At 47.1% G+C, this 22,658-nt stretch overlaps 1 long non-coding RNA gene across 1 annotated transcript; it reads left to right on the top strand.

Annotated features, from left to right (window-relative positions):
- The first annotated feature begins 15,659 nt into the window (after positions 1–15,659).
- LOC111861194 (uncharacterized) lies at positions 15,660–21,830 on the top strand. Its single transcript, XR_002842192.2, has 3 exons — positions 15,660–15,759; positions 15,921–15,998; positions 21,510–21,830. It is a non-coding gene; the product is annotated as an uncharacterized lncRNA (long non-coding RNA).
- Positions 21,831–22,658: the final 828 nt, after the last annotated feature.

The raw sequence follows: 22,658 nt of genomic DNA, 5'->3' as shown, positions 1-22,658 counted from the left end.
ATAGCCCAGTGGTAGGGAACCTGATTTATGGAGATCCAGTGTGGGATGCAGGTGTTTGGGATGACTTCTCAAGCAGCCAATCACAGTGGGTCCCCAGGACCAGAGTTAAGAACCACTGCTTTATTATTGGCTGATTGAGACGTCATTCCAAAAAACCCGCACCCACTCCGGCCCTCCATGGAACAGGTACGCTAGCCCTGATCTAGCTTGACCTACCGTTGGACCAGTCGCTCACAAGTGGCTGATCCCCACTTCCACATGCCAAAGAAGGCTTCAGCCCCCTCAAAAAAATCCACATGTAACCCCATGTCCTGGGACATCTCCACGAATGGTGAACCCTTCCAGATCTTTCCAAGCCTACACCCCCAGCTCAGTTGCAGTAGTAATGAAGGTTAAAGATAACAGCACCTTGGCCTCTGAGACCGTCGGCCAGCCGCACTGTGAATCCCAGCCGTAAGGACAATATTACTAAACGCCTGCAGCCTTTTGTGTATTTGCCACAGACTGACAGAAATGTTTTGCATATTTATAGGTAAGAAGGCACTGGCAAGGTTTCTGCCCAGAAAACATATTAATCACAATACTGGGACATGAGGCAATCACACATTAGCTCTCCATGCTATTGAACAGAGCAATAGGAAGATAGGATCGTTTGGATGTTCAGGGACAGCTTCATTCTGGCTTTTGTTTAACCAATTACTAGACCCACAAGCACCTAGCCACCAATTCGGTGAACGTGTTAATATCTCCATTGTAGCTCCTCTACCAAAGAAATAGGGCCTTAATCAAGGCCGTAATGCTGACACAGACACTAAGGGAGTCCTGCAGTAGGAGTCTCCATGGAGCTGCCAACATGGCCCACGTGCCAGCATGGCCTTGTCAAATGGGAGCAGCGCCATTAGCTGTGAGCTCAATCCCCTCCCCCTGGCAACCTCTCAGGCCTGTCTAGATGTGGGATAAAAGTACACAGGGTCACTCGCTCTGACTGGGGTGGGGGGGTAGTCGAAGGGCCCGGAAACAATTGCTGGCATTGTCAATGCATATGAGGGGCGGGGCCTGTGGTTTCCAATGGCAACTTGGCGTCAACGAGACATGTGCTCCAAATGCCAGGTCCCCTGAATATACCCAGGTAGGTCTCAATCTACCACCTTGACAGACAAGCTCAGGTGTCTGAGGAAATGGTGTTATCTTGCGTACATCTGCGGAACACAGAGCCCATATTGTAGTTGATGACAATGGCAAGTTCTCAGAAAAGTGGAGGAAAGTTCAGGGCTGTCAGGTAGACCTCATATCAAACAGCACAGCTGTAAGGGCCTCCATAAAATCAAGGAGTACAATCTCATTCACTTCCGGTACTCTGCCATTAGCCATATATGGATGGAAGGACTTGAGTCAACATTCAGAACAATTACCGATTGGGATGTAGCATAATTCGCCTATATTTATTTCAGCGTGATCTTATGTAAGCATAGTGTTCACAGTGACATCACTGTATTTGACTATGAAATGGTACTATATAAATTCTAGGGTTTTCGGAAAGTTGTTTTCTTCAAAGAAGCATAGACTTCCTCTTCAGGAAATACATATTAAGTGTCCTGTTCAATGGCAGGAAAGTTCTGAGACTAGAACCTGCAACAGCTTCCTCATGTCTTTAATGGCTTCCAGCTTACCCCATGATAAAAGAGAAGCCTTGTTCACATGTGCTATTGTGTAGCTGGAACGTTCCAGAATCTCTGGTGTGTCCTGGGGGCCCCGGTAGGTGTGCTGCCGTATGCCAACTGAGTGTCGCCTTATCGCTCAGGTCAACTGTCAGCGGTGGTGTGACCTGAGATGGCACTGATGGCACTTGGGGACGAGGTGGCAATGTTGGGCTGCGGGAAATTGTTCCGGGCTATCAGCTTGCCTTGGCTGGAATGGGCTGGATCTGGATGGTGTTGGGGGGGGGCATCTCTGTCTTAACTGTCCTACAACTCCAGCACCACAGGGGGTCAATAAGCCATTTCACCAAATCATCTGTGAAGATGGAAGCAAAATTGGTTGGATGTAAATTGGTTGGAGTAAAAAACAGAGTGAATGTAACAAAATGCCAGTGTTTGAGATCAGCCCTTCTTAATCTTGTAAATATAAAATCAGATATATCTGTATAAATAAACGGTTGGATTAGATATATCTGGAATGCGGCTCCTCAGCAGTGTCCAAACCCCCCCCCCCCCCGCCCAGTACCGTTCATCCGCCATCACGCTCACGGCAGCTGAGGGTCTGCCCCCCCACCCAGCCCTGTCACTGGAGGACACGGCCTTCATGTGGCCTGTCCCCGGGACCCTGTTCTGGCCGGGGGCCGCGTGCTATCAGTCCGTGCTAAGGCGGGGGCTGCTTCAGGCGGGCCTCCAGGAACACCCCCCCGCCCCCCCCCAGGCTTTATGGACCAGCGGCGCAGCTCATTGGCTCAACGAGGTCCCCCCAGGTCAGCAATCTGGGCATGCACATTTTCTGGCCCCCCGCCTGCTGGAGTTTAGCCTTTGGACCAGAGTTAACCGGCCCAGCATGTCTGACAAGCCTGTGTTCATATCCCCTGTCACTGCCTGGCAGTGTGATCTCTCTCGCGCTCTCTCACTTTCGTTGTCTTGCTCCCTCTCTCCGGCACGTGGCGACTCCCTGCCTCCCGCAGAGCCCGTGGGGGCCCATGCGGCCTCACGCTGTGACCCCCCCCCAGCCCGAGCGCGCTGCACATGCACTGTAACGCGGCCCGGTCGAGGTCCGGCGCTGCCGCTCAGGGTTTGAGCCCCATGGGATTCACCCACGCTACTTGTCAGCCAGCTGTAGGCGACTAAGGGTCAGCGCAAATTTCTGAACGCACCAGGCCAAATTTAGGAAGTGTTTCATGGGTTACGATTGGTCGTTACAGTGGGTTGGGGTCGAATCCCCGCCCCACAGATGTACAGCAGCGGCAGCCAGTGGCAGCTAGTTAACGCACAGCTTTGTCCAGATGATGCACAACCCCAGTCTTTCTGTTAAGCCCTTTTATAATAATTCCGACTCTACTTGCACCGCACTGACCCATAATGCCTCATAAACTGATGCTCTTTCTTCTGTCCTGTGGCTCATGAGTCACAGTTTAACTACAAAAGATTATTTCCTAACATAACATTGATCTGCTGTTTGCATCTGTATAAACATTTCCTATATAACAACATTATTTTCTTATAGCCGTAGTTTCCAGCTGAAATGCTTTGCAAGGACAGTGTGACTCTGACGCCACAGAGCATTATCTATGTTTTATTGTAACATCAATGTAGGAAGTCCAGCTTGTGCTAATCGCATATTAAATCCAGCTTTCAGTTTTACATATTAAATCCAGAGCAACACACTGTCTTCTCAAAAGGGAGGCAATTTTTTTTCTTTTGGAATCTGAAATAAGCATCTGTCATCAGCAGGCAGTTGGCTTGGTTCACTTCAAAGTGACATGCCATGGGAAGGAAACAAAACCGTTTAATTAGAGATGTTCTCTTCCAGTGGTCTTTTAATGAACTACAAAGGACGTCAATTAAAGCGTGCACAGGAATCCAAGCGCTCCAAGACCGTCGTCTGTTTCGGTTTGGCTCTGTGGCGAAGGCAGCGCAAAGAAAGTGATCAAAAGCTTTCGTTACTCGCGGCCGTCCTCCCTCCCCCCGTTCCTAAATCTGACATCCTGCTCTCCTTTCCAGAGCTTGTTCCGCCTCCACCCTACAAGCTGGATGCCTGTGTCCACAGAAGATCGGCCCCCACCCCCAACCCAGGGCTGTTCCACCAGGCCAGAGATCTCTCCTGAATATCGTTCAGAATCTCCCCTCTGATCAGCTCTGCCAAGATCGATTAATGCCGTAAAGCATGTAGTATACGGCCCTTATATGGTCAGCAAGGAGAGTCTGAATGATGTCAATAAGCCAGAGTCCATCTGCATGGAGGTGATTGGGGACTCTCGTATTAATGAACACTGAGACTTTGTAGAACTCCACTGCTGTGCTTATTTGTCATTGCTGGACATGGACGGCGAGGCATGTTCAGCTCGTGTTTCCTAATGCTCTTTTGGGGGCTGTGCATTGACAGACTAGGGGAGGTCTCCCAGAGCTTGTAGCTAAGTCATGAAAACGTGACCTCCCTCGCCTCCCTCGCCTCCCCGCCTTCCCGGAGATACGGGAACACACCCCACTGATGGTGTCAAGCACCTGAAGGCTTACGTGTTCAGTCCAAGAGGTCACCCCCTGGATCCCATGAAGGAGCCATTGTCTGTAGTGTTGGGATTCCTATCAGGCGTCATCTGTTCCGCTTCCCCAAGGAGCATCTCTGCGGAGGCGGGGCAGCAGTGAGGATCACCATGGAGATCAGGTGACCAATGCCGTCACACGGATCCCACATTCCCAGCCCTCTGAGATGATGTCACTCACAGGCCAACAGAACACTGAGAAGCTCCAGTTGCGACAGCAGCAACAGGAACAGCCCTGGTGTGTTTTATTACAGCCTTAATTAGTATCTCGTTTGTAATAGCTGATGACAAATTTCACAGTATTGTATTATATTGCATCACAAAGGAGCGTTTCAGGCGTACTGTGGCGCAGAGCCAGGGAGCGGGGGAACTCTGCAAAGATGCAGTCAGGTGTCTCAGTCAGGGTGCATCACATGGACACTCAGATCTCAGCACTGATATGAGTTAAACATGGGGAATCATATGGGTCATGTTACATGCACATTACATCATATCAAAAGCTCCTTTCTCATTAACCAGGGGTCATGTTACCCAGACAGTCACTGACAGTCACTGCACGGGGTACCTGCTGTCACTCACAATCCATTCCCTTATCATCCTGTCACCTGCTGGCATGGATTAACCATATGGGCATTTGGGCATGTGCCCAGGGGCACCACGTCCTCAGGGGGCACCAATCAGGACAACCCTCCGTTCACCCCCTGGTCCCATTCATTAATGTCTTTTAACAAGTTAATGTGATTTGATGTCTAATATATTTAATATGCCTGCCTATTGTCCTTTTAATATGGCACTCACTGAAAAACCTGTGTAACTTTTTCTCCATGTTAAACACATTTCTAAATGTTGTCAGCCACCAATCCGGTGTCTCTTTCTGACGTTATGTCATGTGTGCTGTTGCCCAGGAGCACTTAATACTCCTTATCCGGACCAGGTCACTTGCACTGGTCATCTGCGATCCCAGCTCCAACGGACCAGTTGGGGCGCTGGACCTTCACGGGTTCCCCTGACTTCATCTCATCTTGCATTAGCAGGCTGCAGAGAAGACTGTGTCGCAGTAACACACCGAAATAATCCCAATCACATGCGGCGGAAGCGAGCCATTTTCTCGCTAATAATGGCCTCAGCCTCTGCACCGTGTCGCATGTTCGTTTTTGAGACACTGTTCCCTCCAGAGGCTGGGGGCAGCTGTTAAAGATGCACACAGGATCCCACTGATCATAAGACCCTCCGCTTCTTCCCCATCAGACACGAAAGAGGAAGTTTCAACCACTTCCCAGTATGACCGGTACAAAAATGCTGACTCACCTTTGGAGTGTTTCTCACAAAACGATTTTATCACTAAAAACCAGCCACTCTTTAGATCAGGTTTTCTCATTCTAAGCATGGATCGCATGGATCGCTCCGCATCTTGTATACTAGTGTAGACTTCCTGTTGTATTTAATAGACTGCTGTAAAGTGTGCAGACATTAATATAATCATGAACAATACCGCACACACACATATGCACAAACATTCTGTGCAAATCTGAGCACCTCTTCAGCCAGGAATCATGTCTTAGGTTAAAAAACAAAAACGAAAAAAAAAAAAAAAAAAACTCTGCAAATGTAACCATGTCATTGGTTGCTTTTTTTGTATCCTGTTTTCGTCTCTACCCAGGATTCCAGTTTTGACACAGTGAAATCAGCAGACTGCCACCTTTAACCAACTTGGCTTGTTCTCTTCAAAGTTTTTTGCAGATTAAAAAAAAAAAGAGCTTGCTGCTTTTGGATTTGCAGAATTACTTCTTGCCACCATGGTCCCATCATACTGGGAGTATGACCCAGTTATGGGATTGTATAGGGTGCCAGTCCGCTATTCCGGAATGCATCAGTGCCTCTTCACAGGAAGTTCCTGCTGGACCCAATCATGAAGTGACCAGGGATGCCAACTTGCCAAGTCTGCACACACATGCACATGTATGTGAGCATTTTATTACCTTGTAAATAATCTGTAGGCTTTGCAAACTGCCCCAGCACTTTCGATGCGGCTAATTTTAGGTTTATAATGGAATAATATAGATTTGCCATAAGATTTCTTGTGTGAGTGTCAGAGTCTGAAAGCGTTGTTGGCAACCCTGAGTGACCTTCGTATGAAACTTGAAGGTAACGTTCACAATACAGTCAATGCAGTGGTTATGGTCATATAGATATCCTTTCATCGGTCTGCAGTTGTTTTATCAAAATATAAAGGCTGTTGGTTCTTGGCTACTCATTTTACAGCAGCATTGAGAAAACAAATGGCAGCACTGCCCTAACATCTTTTACATGATGAACACAACAAAAATCCTTTATTAAGCCACAACACTCCCAAACATACACAAACATCCATCACACTGATACTGAGTCAAGCTAATGCAGTCTGTAATTACAGTCACCACAACAGTGGGACAAACGGGAGCATGATGGCGTTAGCTGTAGGGCCTAATTAAAGATGGCACTTCCTGTGAGGAATGCAGGCGTGACTTTTCGTAAGGGGATGCAGCGTCGCCCACAGGAGCTGGAGCCCGGTTGGTTGACAGGACTGAGTGCTTGTGCGCCTGAGCCTTGGGAGGATCCATGTGATGATGAACCTGCCCTGAAGGAAGGGAATTATGGTAGCTGCAGAGGCCCAAAAAGCACAGCGGACCAGGTGAATGCGGGAGGCACTCAGTGATAAGCGTGCAAACGTCTGTGCATGTGCAGTATATCTAAGGACAGATGTGACGGAAATATGATGCGCTCAGTGGTCCAGTGCAGTTCGGATCACAGTAAACATTGTACCCCTTTGTGTTTCTGCATCATTAATGCATCAAATCACTGCTGCTTTAGTAAATATCCCAAACAGAAGACTGCAGTGGTGGAAGACACCGCTAACATGTTAGACACACATGTGCTAAAGTGTGGGGACTGAGGGTTTTGCAAAGCAGACTTAAAGGACTTAAAGAAGCATATCAACTTTTCTCTGTTTCTCTCGAAAGCCTCTTCTTCCTCCTCCGTTCTGGTATGTCTGCCCAAGGAGGTTGTGAAATCCTCTGAGCATGGCAGGAGTCGCCCAATTGCCGGCTTTTGGTGGGTTCCTGTCTTTGCACTGTTAAAAGGAGAAAAACTATGAACAATTAAGAACAGAGTCCATTCATATAATTTAAGCTAACTGCACACTGTAAAAAAATCTGGAAGCTGGACATGCTTATATAAGCAATGCTGAAGCTTAATAGATTGCTGAAAACATTACAATAAACGCAGGTGCCATTTCCTGAAAACGATGCTGTATTATTGCTTTTATTATTTGTCGTTGTTGTTCCTGTTGTTGTTGTTATCCTGCTTTGTGCCCTTTGCTGCATGAACCTCTGCTATAAAAACATTTGTTACGTATCAATTATGCATCTGTGAAAATCTGTTCTCCGGGCAGCAAAACCAGGGGACAGACTCACCTCCTTATTAAGAAGATCGTATTTCCATTTTCAGGTTTTAAAAGAGCTAGAAAAGGACGGGGTTTCCCCTTCACAGGATCTTCCAGGGCTCGGCGAGGGCTGGGCTTCACTTTCGGGTGTTTAACACGACGAGGCTGGGACAGGGTCAGCATACCTACAGTCACTTGACAACTTGTTCAGTGCCACGTGCCATAACTGCTTGAGCACAAGACTTTGAGGGGCCAATTGTAACCCTCGGCCATCTTATCTGTGTGATTAGTGCAGGTAGGCTGAATACCTAACCTAACTGAAACAGCAGTGATCACATGGAATTAGGGGAAATTAAGCACTCTACTCTTCAAGTTGTCCTGAAAGCAGTTTTCTGGGAACATGCCGGTGCTAACCCTCTCAGATACACCGATGCTCTTGAACGTGGTTTCCCATGACACATCTGGTTACACAAGATATGATTTCTTACCTTTGAAGTCAAAAAATGGAAGAATCTAAACACGCTCGTCCACACACAGTGCACCATCTGAAACGTCATCTTCTGCTGCCGCTGGCCTGTTTGGTGCGCTTCCGATATGTGTGGTTAGCTTAATTAGCCGTTTAGCATAACAGACGGCAACGCCCGGAAGGAGTCCTGATAACCGGCAGCTGAGCCGAACTTATATCCATTAAATTTATGTTTATTACCTCAGCTGTAAAAGCAGTACAAGTCCTCGCTACTCAGGGGTTTTAGTTTGTGTTTGAATACATGTAGATGTAAATATATGAGGCAGCCTCTCTGTAGTTTGCGGTGAAACAGAGGTAACAAAAGGCTTTTATTGGCAGTTGTGGAGATTGCTAGGCTGCAAGCCCAAAGCCAAAACAACAAAATATTATTGAATTATATATCCTGGCAACATGTAGCAGCCACATGACAACAAAGCAGCTGATGGAAAGCATATTGGGTTTGTTTTTCTGTTTGTTGTCCGTTTTCCCAGCTCTTCAGTCCTGTCCCCTCCGATAATATATCTTCAGGAGGCGAGGATGATGTTCGCAGTGCGTCTAGAGGAGAGCTCAGGATCCCACAGACTTTGACCTGATATGACAGTGAATCGACTATTATGACAAGGTCTTCATGTCTCACGGGTCGGGTTATACCAGCGAGTCATTCGATTTCCCTCCTCATTGCAAACCTCAAACATAGCAAGCCGATAACAGCCTGCAAATGGCCTACCGGCCTGTTGGAGGCGCTAATGAGGGGCTGTCAACAAGGTGGCCTAGTCAGCTGACACAAATCTGCATGCCGTGTCATCGAAACAATGCCGGTAATGTTCTGCCTGTGTAGCGTGCTGGGATATAACTGCTGTGTGACACAGCCGGGTCACCTGGCAACACCTTGGTGACATTTTTTCTGGATCACCCATGCTGGAGCCAGCAGATATCAGTTCTGATCCATATTCCATTTATGAAATGCCACAGATTTATTGGCCTCATCAAGTGATGCAGCTTTGTACATTAATACTTATTGTAAATCTATGAACCTGAAAGGCTCGCAAAAGCATATTTGGAAGTGTGACTGTCAAAGTGAGTATAACCCTGTGTGAGGTTGTGGCCTGGAAAACTGTCCCAACGTGTGGCAGATGTCCACACTGGGTGATTTTGAAACCGAGGGTGAAGACATTGACTCCGTTATTGATGTTTGCGGCGAGTCAGTTCTGTAAAACCTGTGAAGAGGAGCTTGACCTGAGTCCCCAAACATAAACTGATCACATGTTATTATAGACAGGCATTTATGATCACAAACAGCCTAACATGTACATTATTTGAATTTTAAATGGTTTGTGAGCCTCCAAATACGTTTTTTTTGGTGGGAAATCCCACTTGTTGTTTAAAGGGGTCAGCGCCTTGAATGTAAACAATGCCCCCTTAACTGTGCATGCTAATGCACTATGACAGCTCTTTCTGGGATCAAGTAGCCTGAGTTTATGGGGCGTCCTGGAGTGATTGGTATAGTGCCGAATACTTCAGTAAGAGCTAGATGTTTTCACTGAAGTCCAGGTTGCTTTGATTAAGCGGTGCAATCACAAGTCTCACCTGAGACATGAAATTTCACCCTTCTGGTCACCAGCCAGTACATGCTCCCTCTGCCTGCGTAATACAGTCAACTGACCAGATGTTTTCGCAGTGGAGCATTACAAAAATATATTTTGTTAACATACACAAAAGCAGGATCTCATAAGGAATTCTGCAATCAAAAGTGCTGGATTTTTTAAACACTTTTTTAGACAGCCTACAAGAATCAACACCTATTGAGAACTGGCTGCTTGCAAATCCGTGCTTGGGCAGCAGGGGGTGTAGTGATTAAAGACATGGGCTCATAATTTGAAGGTTGTTGAGTTAAGGTTAGGGTCCCTGGAGAAGCCCTGTTGAAGGATTCTTGAGTGTGGTGCTTAACCTCATCCGCTTCAGTTAATCAACACCACAGATGGGCAGTATTGAAATTTTGGGCAGGATTGTGAGCTTATACAGCATTTTTTTTCTGAGGAAATGGGACAAAGTGAGATTCCAGGCATCCTGGGCCATTGGGTTTTGCTCTACCCTCTATTCGTGGGTACTGAATTATGGAGTGAAGCCATAGTTTGATGGCAGAGGTGGAAAGTTCAGGTCCAGAAAGTACAAATCCAGACCAAGATTTTGTTTCAACCGACCAGCTGAGTACTCTGTGAATGTGACGCTTTATACTCAACTGGTCGGTTGAAACAAAGTCTTGGTCTGGATTTGTACTTTCTGGACCTGAATATTCCACCTCTGCTTGATGGATTGACTAAGGGCTCTTTTATTTCCATCTGCATCCATCTGGCATTCTGGCCCAGCTGAAGCTACATAAAATGTTACAGAGAGAATGAGCTGCATGTAGCCTGAGGAAAGTTAGATGGAAAAATTAAGCATGAAAATGAGCAGTTTCTTAAACAGAGAAGTCAGCTGATAAGAGGCATCAAATTCTTGTATATCTTTCGGAAATCGGTTTATCGGTTAGTCAAACAGTGAGTGAATGTCTTTATTCATCGCGGATGATTAACACAAATCACTGTGATTTAATACATTGAGGTACTTTTCCGTAACTGGATTTTTCGGCCTGGAACTTATTGCATGGCACTTGGCTTAAAGGTACAACAGCAAGCCCAGCTCTTCTGTCAGGAACTGCCTGCTCACGGGTCCAAGTCCTTAAGCGCTCTGGCGCCTGGCCGTGGCCCACGGCCATTAATGAGCCAGCGGAAGCGCGGCTTGCGTGGGTGCATTTGTGACGTGCGAACGGCCTCCCCAGCTCCATCAGAGCGGGGCTGCAGTCAGGCCTGCTCTGCATCTGTGCCTCGTAGGTACAAAATATGGTTTTAATTTCCCATCTTGGATCCGCTTCGCAGAGTCAGTGTCTTTTTGGATTTGGTCGGCATCCACTGGATCTGCTGTCAGTGTGTTGGCTGGCGGTCCTGCTTCCCCTCCACTCTGCCTTCATGCACAGCTATTCCGTCTTTTGTTTTTTTTTGTTTTTTTGAGAGTGGTAAGAGATAATTGGGCTACAAATATTCGAAATGTGACACGTCCGAAATGTATAAATCACAAGCTTAGGGAGACTGAGAAAAAGTTCTCAGCCTGGGAAATTCACAGGAGAGACATAAAATACTTTCAGAAACTGTTAATCTGTGCATTAAGAGTGTAAAACCCAAGGAGGGCGTGGGGGTTTCGGGGGAGGGGCGGAATTGGAAGACAAGTCCTTCTGCTCACCTGTAACCAATTACCCTGAGTGTACTGCCAGTTTGCTGTGTACCTGGGTTAGTGAGGGATGGCTGTAAGCTACAGCTTGCCTCCCTTTTATGGTTTATGGTTTGGCAGGTTTACATTAGATGGCAGCATGGCGGCTCTGTGGTTAACACTCATACATCCAGCGTTGGGGATTTGAGTTCTGCTCAGTGAGTCCTGTGATGCCCGGCATCCCATCGAAGTTGTAGCCCCGCCTCGTGCCCTGTACTGGCTGGGACTGGTTCCAGGTCCCCTGTGATCCTCTCCCCGATCCATGGTTAGAAGATGGATGCATAACACGCCCTTGGTGACAGGAAACTATGCAAATTTGTCAACTGGCAAGGAAACGAACGATGAAAATTATATAATAAGAAAACTGGTAGCTCACATCACTATTGCCCCATAGCTCCAGGGCAGGGTCCTCGGATCCCACCGAGTGCAGTGTGTGTGCAGTGTGTGTGCAGTGTAGATGCTCTCTCTGATGTTTTTGTGTGAGAATTCCACAGCGGAGCCAAGGTAAGTGTGGTTTACTTTTAAATTCTGTAGGCATTCTGTCCCGCCAAGAGATACACTGCACACATGCAATAATAACAAATGCCATATTACATCTAATACGAGCAACAGATAACCTTACCACATCTAATACAACAGTGTCAATATACTACATTCTCCGCATGTTTGCGCTGGTTTGTCTCCCACAGTTCAAAAACATGTGGTTGTGGGGATGGCTATCGCTAAGTTGCCCGTAGCATTTGTGTGTGGTGGACTGGCATCGCATGTAGGCTGCCTTCCTGTGCCGGGGCCTGTTCATATTGGGACAGGCTCAAGGCTCACAGAAACTCTGTACTGGATAACGAATAATAAATGGATGTATTGGATGGATGAATAATACAATGCAGGGCACAGCATTTAACTGCTCTGTGTCCAATTCTCTGGACGTTTAAATCTCTCTTGTTTATACATTTCCTAAGCCATTGTGCTGAAATATATCTGAAATGTATAAAGGCTGGTGTTTTTGATCAGCAGGTCTGGCAGCCACAGACCGGTACCTGCAGCGTGTCCCGCCAGTCCAGGCACTCGCCGTTCATGCTCCACAATCCTCCACTATTCAGCAGAAAATTACATCATGAGATTCTATTGCACCACACTTCAAATCCCCATCACAACATTTTCAAGAACATAATACTATTATGGTTGATGTGACCCCCGTGACCCTAACCCCACACCAATCCTGCCATGTGCGTTTGGAGGGATTTGTGCCTCTGGCCCTCATGTGGCTGGGCCATGTGTGTCAGAAAGGCGGAGAGCAGGTGCATATGTGGGGGGGTTGGGGTATGCCTTGCCTGTTTTTTTTTATCCTGGTGCTCCCTGTCTGCTTCAAACAGGAAGCCTTGGTAAATGGAAGATGCCGGGAAAGACAGATATGTGGTGTCTCGCTCTCTCTCTGTTTGTCTCTCTCCCTCTCTCTCTCTCTGTTTCTCTCTCTCTCTATTTGTCACTCTCTCTCTCTGTCTGTCTCTATCTCTCTCCTCTTTGTGGATTTGGACAGCGAGGCCCAGCCCGTTACATGGGGCCGACGTGCGAGTATTTCAGGAACAAGCTGTTCACTGTGACTGAGTCCGCCGCTTCCAGGGAGGGGGTGATGGTGCGGGGGAAGAGGGGAAGGAGTTTGTGTGTGACAGGACCGTTCGCAGGACATGAGCCAAGTCCTGTGACGCAAGGCCGTGAGCAAGTGTCACGGTAGCATGGGGAACTTTTTTTAATGTGGTGCTAGACCGCCCCATGGGATTGTGGGTCATGGCAGAGGGTGCAAAGAAGGACAGCAGCTCTATGAGTGGATACATCCTCAATGTTCTGTAGCCTGTGTTAAAATGTACGTGATAGTCCATATAATGCCGTGATTGGGCAGGCGATTGTGTCGGTCACCTCACAAATCATTAACGGATGTCCTGCGGCCTGAACTACGAAGCAGGGTTACTGGCTTATCGGGGTAAATTGTCGGATTTAAGGTACCACAGTTTAAATGGACTTCATATTCGTTCACTTACATTTTTATCTTAAATCCGACAAGTTACCCCGACAAGCCAGTAGTTCAGGCCACTGGTGTCCCAGTTAGGCAGCTGTATTAGTGAGTGACAGTTTCAGCTCCAGCTGGTGTCAGATGACAGCGAGTTTCTAAGGAGCATCTGCTGTTGTAGCAGAAAGGTGGTCATTTCAAGGGCTTAATCTGAAATTTATGAATGTAAACAATAAACTCTAAGTCAGCCTTTCTTGCAGTGCGAGCTACTCTCACAAGAAAATGTTTTGCTGATGGGGGGGTTAGACTTTGCTCTGTGTGACGGTGACGATCTGATTGTCACGATCGACTCTTTGTCGCTCACTGCGCTAAGATACAGAAGCTGCTTTGAATAAAAGTGTATAAATTTAAGAAAGAAGCAGAACTAATACCATGAAGTCAAAGGAGTACACAGGGTATGTCTTTTCCTGCATGGGGTGCGGCTGGGAGGGGTAGGGGTGGCAGGATGGGGGGTGGGGCACGGGGGTGGTGGTGGGGGGGGGGCGGGGGAAGAGTGAAGTGTCACTGTGTGACAGGGCGGGCGAGGGGGATCATCTCATCCAGATCTGCCCAGACCTGCCGCAGCCACTCTGCAGGGAACTGAGGCTGAGGAGGCAATCCCCGGGGGGGGGGCATGCTGAGGAAGAGAAGCCTTATCTAGCAGATGATCATATGTGGGCTGCCAGCCAGACCTCATGAGAAGATTCAGACACCCAGAAGGGGCATCAGAAATGATGGTGTAGGAGACACTAGTGTTACTCACCCTGTCTACCATTCCAGCATGGGACCCCTGGTGGAGAATATGGAGGGAGGGTTCAATCCACCTGCCCCTCATTAATATCTTATATTAATAGATATTAGTAGATATTAATATTAATATTAATATCTACCTTTGTACATGTATGGTTCCTGTTCTGACTTGTCCCCAGTAAAGCTGTCCTGGTTCCTGTCACGTCGCTTTGTTCCCTCTGGACACGCCCCCAGCTCCTGTCTGTCTATGTGATGCTCACAGGGGAAACCCCGCCCCCTATTAACAAGGGCCTCGCCCCTGTGCTGAATAGAGTAATAACAGAATCTTAGAATCTTCCATGCAGCCAAGACGGTAGATGAATGCGCGCCATATGCATTTAGGAAGCCGTCTGCTCTCCCCAGCTTCCACCATCAGATGATGACAATATACATCAGCGCCCCAGCCCCCCTCTCTGTCCTGCAGCCTTAGGGCCTTTGAAGAAGCATGGCTGACTGATACATACCTCAGTCACGTTAAACTTCCACACAACTTGTTTACGCCCCGTATGACCCAGTGCTGTGGTCTGTAATTAACACCATTGTCTCTGTCTGCTTCCGTCCGACATCACACGCAACAGGAGCGAGTGTTGGTGAGGTCACACCGGAGGGGACATAAAATGACAGCTTCATGCTGGGCATTGTGGGTAGGAGGGCCAGCCATCAAATGGCGACATGTGTAAAAACAGATACAGAATTGGGGACTGGCTAAAAGCGGAATGCTTCACAATAACAAACCTTTCAGGAATGTCACAAACTGCCATTGTGTCCGTGCAGTTATTTCTGACAGCTTTAGTTCTGTTTAATTCCATTCCAGACATTTATGCGGAAACACAAGCTCTGTGGCCGAAGTTCAGACTGTTCCTTTTACAAAATACTCATAATTAAGCATATAATAAAGCCACTTCAGCCATTATTTTAGTAAAAGCATTACACACAGCTTTATAAAAGATTTAAATCGACTAACAAAGAGAACTGCAATGGATTTTCAAATAGCAGTTCACTATTTATACACACACACACACACACATATATACAGTATATATATAAAAAGAGAGATCTACATAGACATAGACATAGATATAGATATAGATATAGATATAGGAGCACCAGTGGCATTAACGTGGCTGCTAGGCAGGAAGAGTGGGAGCTGTATGGGGTAATTTGTTGAGTTCCATCACTGGAAACAGTGGTGCCCAGCCGTGCCAGACCCACCAAGGAGGCAGGACTGAACCCCCTCTGAGGCTATCTCTGCTCCAAAGAGAAACAGGAACAGTGCTGGTCACATGCTCCCAGTCGGCGTCGTTAATGTCGCATTGTAGCTTCTCCTCACCCACCACACACGTAACGACTTGCGTCTTACACCCCAGCTGAATTCCCCATGACCTCCGAGACCCCTGATTCGACAGCAGCCAGCTGATGGCTTGATGTCTCAGTTCAGATGTTCTGAAAAAAAGGTGAGATTGTCCTGCTGAATAAATGGAGACCAAGAATAGTAGTTTGATTTCAACTTAATTAAATGAACACGTGGTAATAATTAATTACTGAAGGCCTTGAAGGTCATACTCTATCCTTACTGAAGAGTCAGTCCTACTTAATGCTCATTATCTTTAACGAGGTTTTGGGTCCGCTGTATTGGAATGGAGTGTCACATTTGGACTCAAAAAAGTACAACAGCATAAGAAAAACATGATTGGTAAGTAAGCTTCCCTTCTCTTACAAAGCAGGCGTCATAAATGGGAAATAGAGGAATGTGGGTTCAAGTGAGAAAAGAGGGAACGTCGCTGTATCTATCAGCTCATACTTCAGCAGAATTGATCTCACATACAATCTGTTTGTATGACTTTGTTAAATGTCAACCTTTCAGCCTTGATATTTCAATGGGATGCAAATGCAAAGCAAGAATATGATCCAGGTATGAATCACACAGCCCGTCCATGTTACTCTGTAGATGATGTCATGGACAAAGAGCATCGCCGTGTGCCTAAATGTCAGTGCAGGGGTGACAGATAATGCACCCAGCATTCGGATAATTTTAGCACAGACACAAAAACAACAGCGGGCGGGAGGGGGTGGGGGAGACCCTCCTGACGTGATGTCAGGCACCGTGACAGACAGTCACACGGATAGGCGGCAGGGGTCCCGTGGTAAGCTGGATTTGAGGAAGAGCTTGAATGCTGAAAGGACATTCTGAAAGGAAAGGACATTCTGAAAGGAAGCTCGTTCCCTCCTGCTTAATTTGCTCATCGTTATGGAGCAAATTCTCGTCCTGGCAGTAAAGCCTGTAAAACACGGCGTGGAAGCAGACAGTCCACAGCAAACGGCTGAAGGGAGGGAAGGAGAACATGCCACGATATGTCAAAGTATTCCCTGGCACACAAGCCTCTTCCTCGTTTCATCATCACCTTCGTCATTATTTACAGTCACTGCCCGCCGGTCGGCCCAGCCACGCCCCCGTGCCAGTGCAGTACGTCTTCAGTCACGGCCACTTTCAAACGTCGCCCCGTTTCAGTTACTAGCCAGTGACACTGCAGTGGCGTCATCGCTGACGTGACACTAACGTGGTCGCATCCGTTTCACCCTTTTCCTTATTTCTCCGTGTCGCTCATTCCCTGGGTTTGGCACCAGGGCATTTATGTGCATTTAAGCAGTGGAACATTGTCTTTTACAGTTTAGTGCCTCCCATCAGCGTATAACTGTGTTTTTCTTACTGAATGACGCACCCCTGCATTGAAGTCCAGCAAATTCCAGCATTTGCCCTCTTATTACATTGGACTGATGCATTTATCTAAAGCAACTTACAATCGAGGGCAGAGTTGTGATTCCTTTGTGCTCCATGGCATTTTGTTACCACAATGCTGTGCTTATTGAGCTAGAAGAGCTTTATATTACCAGCCCACTTTTGCTCCTTCGGTTATGATAATGTCATACAGATCACTGTATATGGCAGATAGCTGGATGTCAGCTTGCAGCAGACCGACAAACGTTTTTAAACAGGTTCTCTTGTTTGTTCCTCTGTACCGCTGCACACCAGTCATTGCTGCGGCACAAAATGTATTTTTGGTCTGGTGCTTTTGAGGCATAACTGGCCCAGAAACAGCTCTGTACATCGGATAAAACATTTTTACATTCCTCTGATTTATTCATAACAGGAAATTCAGTTTTAAAGTGTGAGGGTTTTACTGTCTATGTGCAAGAGGATCAATGACACGCCCCTCCCCCCCACCTCTTCCTCTGCCATCCACTGGGGATTCTGGGTAGCACTGCAGAAGGTTCTCTGCACCTTATAGGCAGTGAGGCAGTGTCCCAGGTCTGTGTCTGCAGAGTATCTGAGTGGTCACCTCACTCCACACAAAGCCCGCCTACAAAAAGCAAACAGTCTGGCCTGATCCACAAACCTGGGTGATCGATACTCAGCCAAGCCAGGACACGTGTTGATTTTGAGGACTTGCATGGCAAAGTGCACACTCTCAAAATAGAGATGGGGTTAGTAAAGTACAGAGAGAAACAAAGAGCAAAACTCAGCAGATCACCGGCTGACAGTTGGGATGAGCCTGGGGCATGTTTAAAGCTGACCACTGCATGCATCCCAGTGGAATAGCTTAAAGCAGTGATTCCCAGCCCAGTCTGCAGTGATTTCCAGCCAGTCTACATCACTGCTGCCTCCTAGCCCGCAACACACCTATACCAGGTATTTCTTGTTTGTGATTGGCTGGGAGCTGGGAGGAGGCACAAATGTGGGCTGTCTGGGGGTCCCTGGGCACTGGGTGGGAAACACTGGCTTAGAGGCTTACTGGGGAGCACGTAATGGTCTAGTATTTAATATCAGATTAGTGCATACATTTCCCACAAGCTATTAAATTGTTTGCTTGGGTGTGTGTGTGTGTGTGTGTGTGTGTGTGATTTTTTTGACTTGCTTCATTTGGAATCAAATAATCGCACTGGGCTAATTGAACAAAAAACACAGAGTGACATTGCAATAACAGGAGGAAGGACTGTATTAAACCCCAAATGGCTGTAGGCCAGGCAGGGGGGGGAGTTGGGTGGAGGGGTGGCCTATCGGGTTGCTGTTGACAAGATCCAGGCAGGCAAGTAGGAAGAACCTTTCAAAATCCCCAAAAATGATACTAAAATAGAAGTTTTTTGGGGAGACTTTTCAACAGTGGTTTCGAGATTATTGAACACAGTTGTTACACTTTCTATTGGCTTGTGGTTAAAGAAGTCAAGCAGTTCACACCAATGCATTCTTCAAATAGCAAGAAGAGATCAGGTCTCTATGGAGAAGTACAGCTTTCAGAGATGGTTTCCAGTGTTTTCAAGGCCGGGCTGCGGGGCTGCAAGAAGCTGAAGTGAAACAAATGAGTCTGCTTTCTTTTTCTTTCATCTCTGCCCCTGTTCACCACAAAAAAACAGACAGACACACACACACAAACACGCCGACCTAGCACATGACAGGATCATTCAGGCTTCACCCAATGAGATTTGGAATCAGCCGATGTTCTTCACTCTGAAGCTGAAGACCAATTCTGCAGATAGAAAACAAAGCAGTTTTTAAAAATCCCCTTCTAGAGGAAGTGAGATTTAGATCTTAAACATCTAAAAGATTAGGTCAATCCCCTAATTCTTTTTTCTTGCCAGGTTTACAATGACTTTCCATTTTTCAGTTTCCCCAGGATGAATTTGGTCAGGTGCTCCGACACATCAGTCCATCGTAAATGAATCAGAGCGTATAAGAAAGGCATGATGTATGTTTCCATATTCCCACTTCCCCATGACCACTTCATGTCCTCCCATGATGCCCTTCAGCGATGCCCAATGAATGCCAATAGCGGGACAACATTTCAAACTGGATTTAAGGAAGCACTTCTTTACACAGTGTGTAGTCAGAGTATGGAATATTCTTCCTGATAACATAGTGCAAGCTGAATCCTTGGGTTCCTTTAAATCAGAGCTAGATAAGATTTTAACAACTCTGAGCTATTAGTTAAGTTCTCCCCAAGCGAGCTCAATGGGCCGAATGGCCTCCTCTCGTTTGTATAGTTCTTATGTTCTTAAGTCCCGTTTGCCTGATTTTTAGATGCCGTCCTAGGAGGCAAAACGAGCCAATGTTGTGATGATGTTTGTGCCTAGAATTCCATTGGCCTGATTATGATAATGACCATTGACCACCGAGACTGGTCACTGCAACTCTTGACTTCAAATCTGAATGCGACTTAAATATGTTTCTCAATGTCCCCCCCCCCAAAGAAAAGTCCTCTAAATATTTCACTACTGAGCCATCATCTTGATGAGGGCCTGCGTGGTGGGGGAGGGGTTACACAGCACCATTATTGAGCATGCATTTGAGTGTGCAAAGCGCTTGGAAATTGCCTTCAGATAATTTCACATCTTCTCTCCACGACTGACCCACCATCGCGTGTCTCCATCCTACCTCCAAAGTTCACCACCTCCTGGAATTCAAAGACGGCAGGCTGCCCTGCAGATCAGGGTAAATTTTAAGGCTTGAGCCATCAACTGAGGCTGTAACAATCAAAGCTCTTCTGCAGTAAACCATCTAACCACAGAACTGTGTGACTTATTGGCTAAACACATATTATAATGATAATGGTGATAAAACTGGGCCTGGGGAGGCTTTATTGCAGAACTGCACATCCAGGCCAGCCAGAGTAATGCCAGAGTAATGCCAGAGTAATGCCAGAGTAATGCTGAGGGCTCCTTGACAAAGGAGGTGCTTGTTTCTACATGGAGCGTTGAGCAGAGTTGGGGTCTGCATGAAACGGTCCCAGAAGCGACCCCCCTTTCTCTCCGTCCGAGGTCCGGACCGGTAACTATGCCGATGTAGACGGAAAACGAGCGGAAAGCCATGGAGTCCCGCTGAAGCACCTTCCGAAGCTGCTCCCTGTGCCGACCGGGGGAGGGGGAGTCGGGAGCGTGCTCAGTGTTGAGCCACCAGGGTCTGGGGGGGGAATGGGGGGCTCTGTGCCAATAGCTGGGGCTGCTGACACGGTGCCCAGAGAAACCTTTCGTTCTGGCAGCTTCTCCCCGCATTTCATACAGCTTCCTTTTTTTAAGGCGCATTTTGGACTCCCTTATCGGCAGGCCGCCTCAGCGGCCGCAAATCATACAGAGATAGTTTAAGAAACTAATTTGTTTGTTGCTCTGTTCTGGTGTCTTGGGGCAGAATGGTAGCAATGACATTTATGCGTCCCCTGTTTTCTGATTCTTCTGCCTCACCAGGGTCTCGGCCTGTGTGCGACGGCTAAAAAGGGCCACTTGGACACGTGCCAGCTTCATGCATGTCATCTGTCAATATTTATGTGGTGACCTCGGATGGGGTAGTCCACGTTATATAAAGCCGTGGGGTGACATGATTCATGTGTAGGGGTTTTATTCAAATGCATCGTGTTAGGATAATTTATACAGGGCCGAGTACGAGGCCAATATCTGGCACGGCTCAAATATAAATTATAGAATTAAGCAGCCAAGGACACACATTTTAATAAGATGCTGAATTTGCTGTCCAAAGAAGCAACCTCAGAGTACAAATAACTGAGGGACAGGATGGGAAAACCCATTTTGTTATCATGTGAATAGATTTTTTTTTCAGTTTTTTGAGCGGAAAGTGGACCAGGCCTCTGGGCCCACAAGCACCACTTTGTGGACAAAACCAGTCAGTTGTGCCATGACTACAGTTCGATCCACTCTCTCGCACAGGATTTCTTGCGAAACTCACAGTTTTTTATAATTGAAAACCCGTCATTTCGTTGCCGTTCGTTTCCATGGTGGGTGACACAAGCAGAATCCATCGGCCAAAAATACAAGGAAAAACGGATCTCGGGCAGCAATGCTGGTTCCGAACTGAGGTATATTTGGGTGCCGTGTACCATCCAGCTTTCATAACCACTTATCCAGTACAGGCTCAGAGTGAGACTGGATGCTATTCCAGGAAACGCTGAACACGAAACTGAGAAGCATCCTGAATGGGATGCCAGCACCAGTCACAGAGCACGCACTAACACACACTTACACTATGCACAATTTAGAGATACCAACTGCATGTTCTGGATCACTGCAGCATGCCCAACGGAACCAGGGTGCTGTCCTGCTTCTTTCCCTTTTTTGTTCTGCTCACAGAACAGTTCCCCTGTATATATTTTGTTTGCTGCAGGTTTACTTAACGAAGGTTCTTTCTCTTTCTGTTTTGTAGTTGGTGCGAAGGAACTGGGAAATAAAGGAAACTGATCAATATGGGTAGAGAAAAAGAGGAAAGTCGAGGAAGGGAACTGTATCCACATGCAAGATTTTATGCCTCTTTTTTAACCAAAGCTTGGTGTTTGGGAGAAGGTGGTCAAGACAGAGGAACTGCAGTCCACCAAGAGCCGAGCCGGTCTGCTCCACTTCCCCCTTGAGCACACGCGTGCATCTGCAGCGTGTTGCGTGCACGAAGAGTGGCGCTCGACATACATGCATGTGTGTACTTCCCTGTTCTTGTTGTGCTTTTCCTAGGCCCTGGCAGGATGTGGTTACTTAAAGGAGTTGCTTACCGTAAGCTGTGAAGTTTCTGTGTATGTTTGTGTGTGTGTGTGTGTGTGTGTGTGTGTGTGTGTGTGTGGGGGGGGGGGGTTAATGAAACTTGCATTAAAAGCCTTTTCAAAAATGATACCATTGACACCCACTGCTGCTCTCAGGGGAGTCGGCAAACACAAAGCCTCACCTGTCATCTGGTCACTGTGTGATGCATGATGGGAGTGGCCAGGTGCAACTCCTCCGCTAAACTCGGTGAAATTCCTGACTAAATGCCTGTTTGATACACCTACACAGCAGTGTCTAACACCCTCTCCCTGCTGTCTTTACGATACAAAAAAATTAAAAGAAGCAAGTCATCTTCCTGTCCTGCAACCAGTCACATTTGCACTGAACAATCTATGTAAAAAATGTGTAAAATGCATTTTCAAAGAAATGCACTGGTTTCACGCTTCTGCTGAACTGTAATCAAGTAACTGAGCCTGTTCTGTGTGAGCCAGAGGTAGTCGGCTCAGAATCCAGTGGTTGCTTGATGCTTGGTCGCTGTCATTGCCGTTTCGGCGTGAGGCTTAAAGCTTTCCGTGTTTCCGATTTTGGTCTTGTTTTAGGTTTGTTGTGGTCATCTTGTTTTTGTATTTCAATCCTATTTCCTAGTTGCCCCAGCGCTTTGCCCATTAGCCTGCCCCTGATGCAGATCCTCTCGGAGCTCCCCATTCATTCGGCATCTCCTACTGGTTACTGTCCAATCGTCTCAGGGTTCACCATGCAGGAAACCTGACGTTAAGGATCTAGGACCCATTTTTCGGGTGGCCTGCTTTGGACATGTTATTGT

This window comes from Paramormyrops kingsleyae, chromosome 11, assembly GCF_048594095.1.
Source record: "Paramormyrops kingsleyae isolate MSU_618 chromosome 11, PKINGS_0.4, whole genome shotgun sequence".
NCBI classification, from domain to species: domain Eukaryota; kingdom Metazoa; phylum Chordata; class Actinopteri; order Osteoglossiformes; family Mormyridae; genus Paramormyrops; species Paramormyrops kingsleyae.
The sequence above is the reverse complement of the archived record's forward strand: the minus strand, read 5'-3'. Positions and strand labels throughout refer to the sequence as shown.